The following is a 14,351-nucleotide window of genomic DNA, read 5'->3' on the forward strand; positions in this document are numbered from 1 at the left end:
GACCGTGACACCGTCACCACCATAGTGGACATGATACGGAACGACATTGCCAGCCACATAGGAATACGCACTGCAATCCCCCCACTACTAAAGGTGGTGTCTGTGCTACACTTCCTGGCCACAGGCACCTACCAACACACAGTGGGCCAGCTGCATGGCATTTCACAACTACTGTTTTCACGCATGCTGAACCAAGTGCTGGATGCCCTCCTGAAGCATGCAAGCACCCACATATCCCTACCACGGACTGCCCAGGAGATAGCCGAAACCAAAGTAGGCTTCCATGCACTGGCAGGCATGCCCAATTGTGTCGAAGCCATCGACTGCATCCATGTGGAATTGGTAGTCCCCCATGCCATAGACGTGGTGTACCGCAATCGCAAGCAATACCACTCCATCAATGTGCAAATGATATGTGACTCCAGGAAGATCATCACCCATTGCTGCGCCCGATATCCTGGATCAACACATGCCATGTTACTAGGTATTTCCACGCTACCTCATCACATGGAGCGACATGCCGGACCACGTGCCTGGCTGCTTGGTGAGTTGCACAACCGTCCCATGGCAGTGCTTTGGGGTACTGATGTGTGGGGATGCATAAGGGGGGGAATACTGCACCTGGGTGGGAATAGCCGGTGTTTGGAGAATGCATGCAGAGCCAAACACTGCTAACCTGAACCAGTCAAACGGTACATGACACTTCACTGGGCCACATATCACAAATAATGCGTATCGATGAGAACAAGTAAGAGGCACAACCAGGCCACCATGGTGATGGCAAGCAATGCATGAATGAACAGGATGGTAAGTGTGGCAATGTGGGCAGCGTGACCATGCATAGTAAATAATGAACAGCATGAATTGGAGTCAAAACATTGTTGTACTACCACAGCATATCTGCCTCAGCATTCATGATTACACCCTGCATCATCTATTGAACGCCATCCAGACTACCACACCTCATGACAGTATAGATTGCACCTAGATAACATTTTTTCATGCTTACAGGGACATATGCATGGCCTCACCAAATAGCTGCCGCCATGACTGTGCTCCCTGAATGTGGCAGTTCAGAGTGACACACACCTATTTGAATCTGCTTGCAGGTGATGGAGGATATCCCTTGAGGTCGTGGCTACTCACCTCTGTGCGTAACCCGCAGAACAGCCACGAGGAGGAGTACAATTGTGTGCACACCCGTACCCGTGTTGTGATTGAGCAGACATTTGGCCTGTTGAAGGGGCGGTTCGCTGCCTCAGCAGGTCTGGTGGGGCACTCCTATATAGGCCTGAGAAGGTGGCAAAGATCACCATGGCCTGTGTCATGCTGCACAACATGTGCGTCCGGAGAAATGTACAACTGCCACCTGACATTGACATGCATGGGCCGGGTGAGGATGATGATGATGAGGATGGAGACGGAGGTGAAGTAGCCCCCCTGCCAGTACGTGATGCACGGGATGGCCATGCTGTACGGCAAGCACTAATTCATGAATACTTCTGAAACACAGGGACTATGAAAGACTTGTTAGTCAGACACTGGGCCAATGTGGACATGCACACAGGGAATGTTGGGAGTTGGGCACTGAACAACGTACCACATTAAATGGATGCACACAAAAATAACAATGTCCAGCCATGGATTTTTCTTATCACAATGTGTGTATTATTTACAACAGCAAAAATGTGCCCACTCCCCCCTCCCAGACTCCTGTTGGGTATTTTGTGTAGATTTGGGGCCTGGCGGTATTTTCTTACCGCCAAAAAATATTTAGCAACAATCACTCCTTGTATTCAGATTGGGTTATGTATAATAATAATACAGTGGATATGCATTTTTTCAGTACACAGACATGCATGGTTGGTATGCGTGGTTGGTATGCGTGGTTGGTGGTATTTTGGTGAGCATAATTCCTTAGTTTTATTTGTGGCCCCAATATCCAGAACCCCTTATTTTTGTTTAGATTTTTCGTGTAATCACTATAGAGACCTCAGGCTTGCATTTCAGGAACACCACATTTTCATTTTTAGTGTGCCACCATGGCCAATTTCTCGCTGTCTTATCTACGGCAGTGAGCTATCATGTGGTATTTTTCACTAACTTCTATAAAGTAGTGAACTATATCCTGTGTTATAGTATTTTTGCTGACTCATGTACCTTCAGCAAAAAGGCTATAACACACACAGTTAGTTATAATTGCTCATACTGAATGACATTGCGCACCCAGCTGCAGCCAAATCTTATTTTTAGCTACCTTAAAAATGACAATTGCACTGTCTAAACATCTCCCCACATCATCAGCACTGTATTGGTAAATATAAAACACACCACCCGTCTGCTTTTAGATATTTTTGTGTATTATAAAAGTTGCATTTAAACAGGATCTCACTCTTTAAGAAATAAATGAAATAGCACAGTAACAGCATTATTTGTGATACACTAAGAAGAAAGTAGCGGAGACAAGAATTCAATTTGCAACATTAAACACGTGGGTAAAGCACAGGAATCTCCTTTCCTACACTGACTGAATATTTTCGTACACACTCAGCCCCCACACCTCAGCGAGATAATTACCAGGCTTATTCAGTATGTAACTTCTTTGGCTGGTCGCCTTTTGGAGGGGTTCACCCAGCAAGGACAAGCATCTGCTGTCACTCAAACTGGGACTTGTTGACTGGAAATCCCAGTCTCTGCAACCAAGTTGAATCTGCTTTAAGGAATCGGGCATCCCCAGCTATCAACCCAGTCCTTCTTCGAGCTGTGTCAAGATGTCTCTCCCTAGCTCCTTCCTCGAGATTAAACAAGAAAACTCTGGTTACCTCCTACCAAAGGATCCTAACCAATAAAATTCTATCATGCCCTAACCACCCTCTGCACACAATGGCTTGGCTTATACAGTTGCAACTGTAACCAAACTGATTTCCTGCTTATTCGAGGTCTTTGCTTCCTGCAGTTACTATGGACAGAACAGCAGAGCAAAAAGAAAAAAAAAACTGAATGTGCATTTTAATAATGACTTTCAGAGCCTGTCATTTTCCATTCATGTTGCACTGAAGAACACATTATTATTAGTGGGTTATGATCAGGTTAGTTGTTAATGATGTTAGTTTATTAATTTTTAAATGTATCTCTTGCAACATAGGCATTTCAGGTGAAAAATAGTGTGGATTTTGAATGTACACATGTGTGCTTTTAACTGTGAAAAAAAATGATTTGCATTTTATATGTAAAAATCATTTTTGACTGAATAACCTGCCCTCACTTATATGTCCATGTTACACTGGCAACACATAGCTTGAACCAATTGCATCATAGCAATGCACCAAACCCATGCAGTGGTACTGCATAAAAAAAAACATGCTACACATTGATTCTGTGCAGTAGTGCTGTACTCTGTGTTGTAACACGCTAAAAAACCTTACATACCCTCCTTTTTTTTTTAGAACTTGGCTACGATCCAAGCCAATTTTTTAAAAAACAAGTTTGCTCCCCATCCTTCTTTTAAAATGCATGTGTATTGGGATATCTTTCTCTTCCTGACGTAGCTACCAAAATCAGCAACATTTTCATTTTTACTGATAGCACAATCAACCAACCACCCATGATTAGTACCAGGACAGCCAACCCCACTATTGAGCGTTCCCCTCAGGTTCCCCAATTAAATCTTTCCACTTCTATTAACCCCAGATTACTAACTGTAATATTGTTTTTTCTCAGATACATTTTTATAACATGTTTTTCTTTGTGATTCAATAAAAACTCCACATCCGGATCTATTGGAAAAGTGTCCCTTTGAAAAAAATTGATATTTTCCACTTGGTTTTCCCAAATATTGTTTGTTACATGAAACAATGTTAACCCTCCAATTGACACAATTGTATCTTTTGGAACCTGTAAATAAAAAACATTATATTTCACCTGTTTAACCACGTATGTTCCATGGTTCAAATGTACTACTGTCATGTTCTTTAAGCAGGTGCTGACCAACCATTTACCTCTGACCATCTTAGCCTGTGCCAGTTCTTCACTCCCCATATTGCTAATAATCACCTCACATCCTTCTGATATACTTGGGTCAGATTTCAAACCGCAAATAGAATATGTGGCATCAGGAACAAACTGTTTACCTGGACACATATAATTTTGTTCTTTAAATTTGACACGTTTTCAAATTTGGTATTAAATAAACTTCAGGCTCCCATGACTGAAATGCCACCACTTCTGGAGTCTTAATCTTAATAAATTTGTCCTCTTGCCAAAATCCTACGTTGTGTACCCACTTCGTTTGATAAATAAGTTCAGGAGCTACATATGGTATGCATAGTAGAAATCCAATTTCCAACCTTTCCAGGTCCACATATAATGGCATTGCATTACCCATTTCAAATGCAATTTTTACCTGTACAACATCAATTTCCCTCCTGGTCAGTCTTTCTATCATTTGATGAACAATATCCTGTGAAACAAAATACAAGGGGATATGTCCTTGAATCAATTGTGAAACTGCAGTTTGAACTTCTCTCATATAATTCATTAATAGCCTATCAACAGGACTCATTATGTTCAATATTTCATTTAAAGTTCTGTCATGCTTAATAATTATCTTTGTTGCCCGTTGCATCACATCCGCTTGTTCATTTAGAATGATTGCAGTTTCATTTATGAATCTTACTTGTTCATCCAGTCCCCCTCTAATCCCATCTAATGTTTTTTGTATTATTTCTAGTTCAATACTCAGTTGTTGTGCTTTAGTACTCAGTGTTCCTACCGAAATAGCATTGGCTGTTGATATTGTGGTAGCTACTTTGGATCCAACTATAGACATTACCAATGATATCGCGAGCATCAAAGTCTCTGCATTTTAATTGCATGTCTTTTTGGCATACATTCAATTCTGCTCTTAACATTTCCTGATTTTTACTTGCCCCATCTAATTCAGTCTTTAACCTGTTAATTAGCTGGGTATCATTTTCCTGCATTCGCAGGGACCTATTCAAAATAAACCATATTTTGGCGCATAGCCGTATTAAACAGTCTTTCTCTGCACTTTTATCGGCTGCATTCAATAATCTTGTAAGGCAGACCTGAATTATGCTGCCTTCTGCAAAAATATTGTCTAGTTTTTCTTTCTGCACCTCACCCTGAATGCGGTCATGCCATTCTAAGGTACTGTTCGACGACCACGACCCATGTGCAAACAACTTTGCCTCTAAATATTGCACTAGGTCTGAGAATGTGGTTTCTGTTTGTGACATTCTGAAATTCGTTTTAGTGACACACTGCTATTATGAAATGGGTTCCCTTTAATGTACAGATGGCAGTGTGAGACACACTTGCCACGCCCAGTAGGTGCTCTGTGATCACTTTCCCGGCCTGCAACGCACCATAAATATGTTGGGTATTTTGTGTAGATTTTGGGCCTGGCGGTATTTTCTTATTGCCAAAAATAATTTAGCAACAATCACTCCTTGTATTCAGATTGGGTTATGTATAATAATAATACAGTGGATATGCATTATTTCAGTACACAGACATGCGTGGTTGGTATGCGTGGTTGGTGGTATTTTGGTGAGCATAATTCCTTTGTTTTATTTGTGGCCCCAATATCCAGAACCCCTTATTTTTGTTTAGATTTTTCGTGTAATCACTATAGAGACCTCAGGCTTGCATTTCAGGAACACCACATTTTCATTTTTAGTGTGCCACCATGGGCAATTTCTCGCTGTCTTATCTACGGCAGCGAGCTATCATGTGGTATTTTTCACTAACTTATATACGGTAGTGAACTATATTCCGGGTCTCTATTTTTGCTGACTCATGTACCTTCAGCAAAAAGGCTATAACACACACAGTTAGTTATAATTGCTCATACTGAATGACATTGCGCACACAGCTGCAGCCAAATCTTATTTTTAGCTACCTTAAAAATGACAATTGCACTGTCTAAACATCTCCCCACATCATCAGCACTGTATTGGTAAATATAAAACACACCACCCGTCTGCTTTTAGATATTTTTGTGTATTATAAAAGTTGCATTTAAACACGATCTCACTCTTTACAGAAATAAATGAAATAGCACAGTAACAGCATTATGTGTGATACACTGAGAAGAAAGAGGTGGAGACAAGAATTCAATTTGCAACATTAAACACGTGGGTAAAGCACAGGAATCTCCTTTCCTACACTGACTGAATATTTTCGTACACACTCAGCCCCCACACCTCAGCGAGATAATTACCAGGCTTATTCAGTATGTAACTTCTTTGGCTGGTCGCCTTCTGGAGGGGTTCACCCAGCAAGGACAAGCATCTGCTGTCACTCAAACTGGGACTTGTTGACTGGAAATCGGGGGCTCTGGAACCAAGTTGAATCTGCTTTAGGAATCAGACACCCCCAGCAATCACCCCAGTCCTTCTTCGAGCTGTGTCAAGAAGTCTCTCCATAGCTCCTTCCTCGAGATTAAACAAGAAAACTCTGGTTAACTCCTACCAAAGGATCCTAACCAATAAAATTCTATTATGGCCTAACCACCCTCTGCACACAATGGCTTGGCTTATACAGTTGCAACTGTAACCAAACTGATTTCCTGCTTATTCGAGGTCTTTGCTTCCTGCAGTTACTGTGTACAGAAGGCCAGGAGAAAAGGCCTCCTGTGCTCTTTGCAGCTTTTCGCTGCTCGTCTGCCGTGTGCCTATCTCCGATGCCGTGCCTAGAAGGTAAGAAGCACCACCCCTGCAAGCTTCTCTCTATCCAATGCTGTACCTCAAGGCGCATCAGGTTGCGCGCACGTACATTGCAAACCGACATCAACTCACAGCCCATCCCCACGAGCACCCGTAATACATGGCTATGCTCACGCTCTGTACAACCCTCTATACTCGCTGATAAGGCCAGGCTCCCCCGCAAAACCTCAAAGCCTGCATCCACTACATGTACTACCAACACACCGACCAACAAAGCACTTAACTCTTCGTATTACTGTACTGCCCCCATATCGAATGTGACTACAAGTGTGTCCACCATCTCTGAAAATGAGCCCCCCAGTGTAAAATCTGCGGTATGCAATTCTTCTACCACCATTTTGAATGCTATTGTGCCAAATGCTATGCCACATGTGTCCACTACCTCCGAAAATGAGCCCCCCAGTATAAAATCTGCGGTATGCAATTCTTCTACCACCATTTTGAATGCTATTGTGCCAAATGCTATGCCACATGTGTCCACTACCTCTGAAAATGAGCCCCCCAGTGTAAAATCTGCGGTATGCAATTCTTCTACCACCATTTTGAATGCTATTGTGCCAAATGCTATGCCACATGTGTCCACTACCTCTGAAAATGAGCCCCGCAGTGTAAAATCTGCGGTATGCAATTCTTCTACCACCATTTTGAATGCTATTGTGCCAAATGATATGCCACATGTGTCCACTACCTCTGAAAATGAGCCCCCCAGTTGAGAATCTGTGTTGTGTATCTCCCCTAACACCCAGAGCGCACCCCCCCTCCACCTCACCCTCTTTCATCATGAACCCCCCCCAGCCACTACTGAACCCCACCTGAAATGTGCCATGATTAACGCTAGGTCCATCAATGCCCACACTCTAGACATCCACGACCTCCTAACCTCCCAGGACTTAGATCTACTCATGATCTCAGAAACATGGCTATATGAGGCCTCCGGCCCCGCGCTCTCCCTCGCCCTACCCCCTGGCTATTCCATTACTAGACAAGATCGCCTCTCCAAAGGTGGAGGTGTAGCAATTATTGCCAAAGACTGCCTCTCTATCAGAAAGGTAGAGAAATCCCTGACCAACAACAACAGCGACTACCTCCAAGTCAAAATAACCCTCTCTTCCCACTGCACCATTACTGTATACACTGTCTACTGCCCTCCAGGCCCAACAGGAGACTTTCAAGCCTCTCTCATCCACCTCCTCTCTGACAACCTCAAAAAACAGTCTAAAGCCATTCTCCTTGGGGATGTCAACCTAGGGCTCCAGGATAGCAAGGACGTAGCAGCCAAATCCCTTGACTCTGCCCTCAATGCTCTAGGCTACAAGAACACCATCCTGAGCCCAACTCACACCCAGGGCAGAACACTCGACTGGATAGCAAAGCACAACTGCCCACTCATCATCACAGGAAACAATCCCACCCCATGGTCTGACCACCACATCATCACCTTTAGCATCCTCACCACTAGCTCCCCCGCTGCCCCCTCACCTCAACCGCTCCCACCCTGCCTCGCCAGAAGCTCCCGCCAGCTCACGAAGGAAAGGCTACTGCCCTTCCTCCAAGGCCCAGCCTTCAGACCACCTTTTTCATCAGACCCAGAAACACTCGCAACAACCTATGATGTTGCCATTAAAGCAGCTATCAACTCCATTGCCCCTCTCAAACCTCGCAAATCCAAACCCACTACCCACTCCAACTCTTGGTTCACCCCTGACCTCCTCACACTCCGAAATGAGAAAAAAGCCGCACTCACACAGTGGCAAACGTCCCACTCTGAAAAAGACAAGATGATCTTTAAAGTCCTATCCACCAAATACAAAAAGGCAATCACCCAAGCAAAGGCCAAATCCTTTGAATACAGAATCTCGGAAGCCCAATCTAGCACAAAAGAAATCTTCGCCATTTTCAGGGAGCTCGAGACACCCACTCCCGCCCCCCAGAATTTCACCAAAGACAAAGACTGGTGTAATGAAATACAAACGGCCATGCTAACCAAATTAAACCTCCTCAAAAACAAAATACTAGCCACTAAACAAGCCTTACCCAATAAGCATATCCCCATCCCACCACCTGCCCCGGATCCCCCCTACCCTTCTCCTTCAAACCCATTCAGGAAAAAGACATCATCAACATAATGAGGAACATCAAACCCTTTAACTGCAAAGGTGATGCATGCCCAGCCTCCATGATCAAAGACTGCACGGAAGCGCTAGCTCCCTTCCTAACAGCCTTTGTGAAAGCCTCCTTTACCGCAGGGAAAGTCCCCGCCTCCCTCAAGGAAGCTTGGGTACGCCCTCTTTTGAAAAAGCCAACTCTCGATCCCACCTCCCCCAACAACTACAGACCCATCACCACTGTCCCACTCCTCCTCAAAATATTGGACAAAGCAGCCTACCTGCAGGTCCAGCACTTCATTGAAGAGAACAAACTCCTTGGACTCCGCCAATCTGGCTTCCGCCCCAGACACGGGACCGAAACCGCCCTACTTGACCTGAAAAACCAGATGGACGATGCTAGAGACTTGGGTAAACCAGCACTTCTCCTACTCCTTGACCTATCCGCAGCCTTCGACCTCGTGGATCATAGTGTTTTATGCCACCACCTTTCCTCCACTGCCAAATTCTCCTCAGGGGCCACAGCCTGGATCACCTCTTTCTTACAAGACAGAACCATGCAAGTATTCTCTGACCTAGCTGCCGCATCACCAACCATTATACTTTGTGGTGTACCCCAAGGCTCCTGTCTCTCCCCTACCCTATACAACATCTTCACATGACACCTCTTCCTCATCCTCATCCTCGACGCTATGGGCATATCCTACACCAACTACGCCGACGACACGCAGATCCTCCTCACTCTCACAGGGAACTATGACACTGACTCCCTGACCCTCAACAACCTCTACAAAACCATCCAAGCCTGGATGGCAGACAACTGTCTATGCCTCAACTCTGACAAGACGGAACTCTTCCTGGTAGGTTCCCCCGACACACTAAAAAATCTAGATGCCCAATTCAGCCACTTCACCATTGACTCCATTAAAATTCTGGTCTCCGACTCTGTCAAAACTCTGGGAGTCTACCTGGACTCCAGCCTATCCATGGATAGACAAGTCAGCGCAATAGCCTCAGCAGCTGCATATCATGCCAAACTTATCAATGCAGTCAGACCCTTTCTCTCCAAAGAGAACTGCACCAACATAGCCAGAGCCATCACCGGCTCTAGGCTAGACTACTGCAACATACTCTTTCTAGGAACCTCCAACAAAAACTTAGAGAGACTACAAGTAATACAGAACAATGCTCTCCGGGCAGCCCAAGGCATTGCTAAAAGAGAACACATCTCTGAAGCCAGAAAACTAGCCCACTGCTCCCAATAAAGGAAAGCATCGTTTCAAAGCCCTTACACTGACCCACAAGTGCATTCACCTCTCTGCTCCAGCATACCTCCCTCAAAGGATCCACCCCGTCTCCACTACCAGGCCAACCAGATCACCGTACACCAACATGCTCTCGGTGCCACTAGTAAAAAGAGTAAAAGCGGGCGGATCCAGCTTCCCCTATCTCGCGCCCACTCACTGGAATGCCCTACCTCCCACTATCCGAGGGGAGGCCTCCCTCACCACCTTCCGCAAAACTCTGAAAACTACCCTCTTCACATAAGACCCGACACACCAGCACGAATACACCAGCACGGTTATGATCAGGTAAGTTGTTAATGATGTTAGTTTATTAATTTTCAAATGTGTCTCTTGCAACATAGGCATTTCAGGTGAAAAATAGTGTGCATTTTGAATGTACACATGTGTGCTTTTAACTGTGAAAAAAAAAAATGATTTGCATTTTTTTTTTAAACTTTGTTTTATTAGCATTTTTTATAATACAACAAACGGGCTCAAGGCAAATTCAAAAAGATATACAAATAACTGGCCCAACAACCCTCCCTCCTCCCCTCCCCCTCCCCGAACAGACCCTCCCCCCCTGAAACTTTGACCCAGATGGGTCTCCCTGTTTGGGGAGACGCTGCGGGAGTTTTATTTGTCCGGAGCACAAGAAAAAAGTTGTACGTTGACTATGTTTGTGGCTGCACATCGTCCACCAAACCCCGGGCCGTGGGCGCCCAATCCCTCCTTCTTTCCTCCTCGTGGGTCAATGAACATCCCATCCCCAGGTCTGCTGTACCCCGAACCAGTTGGCTTGGAATGTGCCCAACTTGTTATTCATCATTGCCGTCGATTTGTCCATCAGAAACATGTTCTTGACCTTTTTCAACCAGACCTCCTTCAATGGGGTCTCCGGGCTCTTCCATTTTTGTGCCAGGGCCACCCTCCCCACCCTCAACATGGTTTCCCACATCCTTGGGTATCTGGATATGTCTGTGTCCTCTGGGGGGAGGCCCAGCAACATTGTTACGGGGTTCTGGGGGAGCAGTTCCTCAGTGATTTCGGCGATCCAGCCCCGTACCTCTGCCCAATATGTCTGGACTTTCGGGCAGTGCCACCACATGTGACCTCTTGTGCCAACCTGATCACACCCCCTTGGACATGCGGGGGACACTCCCGTGAACATTTTCGCCAACTTCGCAGGATCCCTGTGCCATCCCTGCAGGATCTTGAAATTATGTTCCATGTCCGCTGTGAATAAATTCCCATGGAAAGCTATCTTAAATATCCTTGCCCAGGCGTCCTCAGAGATCTCCTCCCCCGCCAAATAATTCCAGAAGGTGCGGAACCTCCTCCTCTCCCCTAGGTTGACAGTCTTCAATATTCTATACATCCCTGATACCGCCCCCTTCCTGGAGGTCGCTGTGTCCACGAATTTTTCGAAGGGGGTCAATTGTCTTTTCAAGTTCTGTCCCCAGGATTGGTCGCACAAGATCCCCTTCAGGCGGAGATATTCGAAAATGGAGAGGGTCCCCTGCCCCAGGGCTTCTCTCATTTCCTCATAGGGGTGGAATTCCCCCTCCTTGAACATTTGCCCCGCCCATTCCATCCCCGAGTCGGACCAGGATTGAGCGTTGCGAAACCCCCTGCTTCCCAGTCTAAGGGGGTGACCCCAGAGCGATGACATCGGTGACGGCCATGACGTTAGATGCGCTGTCTGGGGGCTTTCCCGCCAGATCGCCCAGAGGACTCCCAACGTTGGGTGTGATTTTAGTCTATTTGGAATGAATTTGCTTGGGGCCCACAGGAGGTCTCTGACTTTGAGTGGGTGGGCATCCATGTCCTCCAAGTACGTCCAGTATGTACCCATGCCCTCCTTCATGTGTTCGAGAAGTACACGCAACTGGGCAGCGCGAAAGTAGAGTTGGAAGTCCGGTAGCCCGAACCGTCTCTCCTCCCTCGGAAGGGTCAGGATTGCTCTTGCTGTCCTCAGTGTCCTACCCTGCCATATGAACTCACGCACCGCATTCTGAAGGACCCTGAAAGTTTGGTCGGGAACACTGGTTGGGAGGGCAGTGAAGAGCTATAGTAAGCGCGGGAGTATGTTCATCTTCACAGCCGTCATACTGCCGTACCAGGACAGGATCATTGACCCCCATCTCCTCAGATCCGCAGTGACCCTTGCCATTACGGGGTCATAGTTAGCTGGGGCGAGGCTGGAGAGGTCCCGGGTGAGGAGGACGCCCAGGTATCGGATGGAAGACCTACCCACTTTTATCCCTCCCAGGCTGGACAGGGGGTCCAGGGTCGGATCCCTGTTTCTCATGGGGAGCAGGACTGATTTAGAGGCATTGATCTTGAGCCCCGAGAGGCGACCATATGCAGCCATCAGGGACATGAGGGAGGGGGGGCGAGGATCCCGGGTCCACCAGGTAGGCCAGGATGTCATTGGCAAACAGGGAGAGTTTAAATTCTACTTCGCCTCTCTGGATCCCCCTGATGTCTGGGTGTGCTCTGACCGCTATGGCCAGGGGTTCCATGGTGAGGACATAGATGAGGGGGGAGAGCGGGCAGCCCTGCCGCGTTCCCCGCGAGAGGGGGAAAGGCTCTGACAGCCTGCCATTCACCTGAACCCTGGCCTTTGGAGCCCTATATAGCGCCGCCACCCAGCCCATGATGTGTGCCCCGAAGGCCATTTTCTGGAGGGTGAGTTCCATGAATCTCCACTCCACCTTGTCGAATGCCTTTTCTGAGTCGAGTGATAAGACGCACGCGTCAAGGTCCGACGCCTGGGCGTAGTCGAACAGGTCTATAGTTTTTCGGATATTGTCAGAGCCCTGTCTCCCCCTAATGAACCCCACCTGGTCTCCGTGAACCAGATTCGGAAGGATCCCCTCCATACGCCCCCCGATTACCTTAGCCAGGATCTTTACATCGGTGTTCAGCAAGGAAATTGGGCGGTAGGATAGGAGGAGACCTCCGAGGGGTCCCTGCCGTCCTTGGGGAGCACCACTATTATTGCCTCCATCATGGAGTCCGGGAGGGGTCCCCCTTCCAGCACTGCATTGAATACCCTAACCAAGTAGGGGGATAGGGTTGAGTAGAACCTTTTGTAAAAATAGACCGAGTAGCCGTCCTCGCTGGGGGAAGTACCCCCTTTCATCCCTCTGATCGCACGCTCCACCTCCACCTCCGTCACAGGGCCCTCCAACCCCTCCGCTGTCTCCCTTGATAGGGCCGGGATCTGTATTGAGCTCAAAAACCCCTCAATCTCCGCCTCCCTCCCGTTAAATTCGGACGAGTATAATTTCTTGTAGTATTGGCGGAAGGCCTCCCCAATGTGGGTTGTGTCGTAACCTATCTCCCCCCCCCTCGCTTCTGACTGCTTTCACTAATCTGCCTCTCTGTACCTCCCTCAGCTTCCAAGCTAAAATCCTGTCCGCCTTGTCTCCTTTTTCGTAATACTTTTGTTTGACCAATTGGAGGTTTCTCTCTGTCTGGTGGAGGAGGAGGTCCCTCAGCTGGAGTCTACAGTCCTCCAGGGCGGTCACCTGGCCTCGGTCCAAGGGGACCGTGGGGAGCCCCCCTGGTTGAAGTTGGGCTATTTTCTCCCTCAGTAGTCTTTCCTGGGCCTCCCTTTCCCTCTTTTTCTGGGCACCCATTTTGATCAGGACTCCTCGTAGAGTGGCCTTAAAGGCATCCCATAGGGTATGTACACCTACCTCCCCATTATCGTTAAGGTCAAGGAAATCCGTGATGGCCTCGAGAACATCCTGGGCTCGTACCTCGTCCTTTAACAGGGAGTCGTTGCACTTCCACCCCCCCCTGCGTTCGCTTAAACCTCCCCTTGCTATCATGATTCGGACCAGATCGTGGTCGGACCAGGGAATGGGGTCAACCCTATGGCCTGTGGTGAATGGGTGCAGAATCTCGTCCACCAAGATATAATCTATCCTGGAGAACGATGCGTGGGTGGCTGAGTAGTATGTGAAGGGGGGGTGTTCGTTCTGGGGATCGAGATTGTGTCCATCAGTCCCAAGTCTTGATTAACCCCTTGGAAGTTACGCGCCATGGTCTCGTCTGGAGGGCTGCGGGCCTGTGTGTTTTCTGTCCCGGGTAGGGTCCAGGACCATGTTGAAGTCCCCCCCCACCACCACCGAACCATGGACAAAGTGCTTGAGTTTGTCCCCTACCTTTTCCCAACATAGGATCTGGCCTTCGTTTGGGGC

This window comes from Ambystoma mexicanum, chromosome 5q (genome assembly GCF_040938575.1).
Source record: "Ambystoma mexicanum isolate Mex_15411 chromosome 5q, UKY_AmexF1_1, whole genome shotgun sequence".
Taxonomy (NCBI): domain Eukaryota; kingdom Metazoa; phylum Chordata; class Amphibia; order Caudata; family Ambystomatidae; genus Ambystoma; species Ambystoma mexicanum.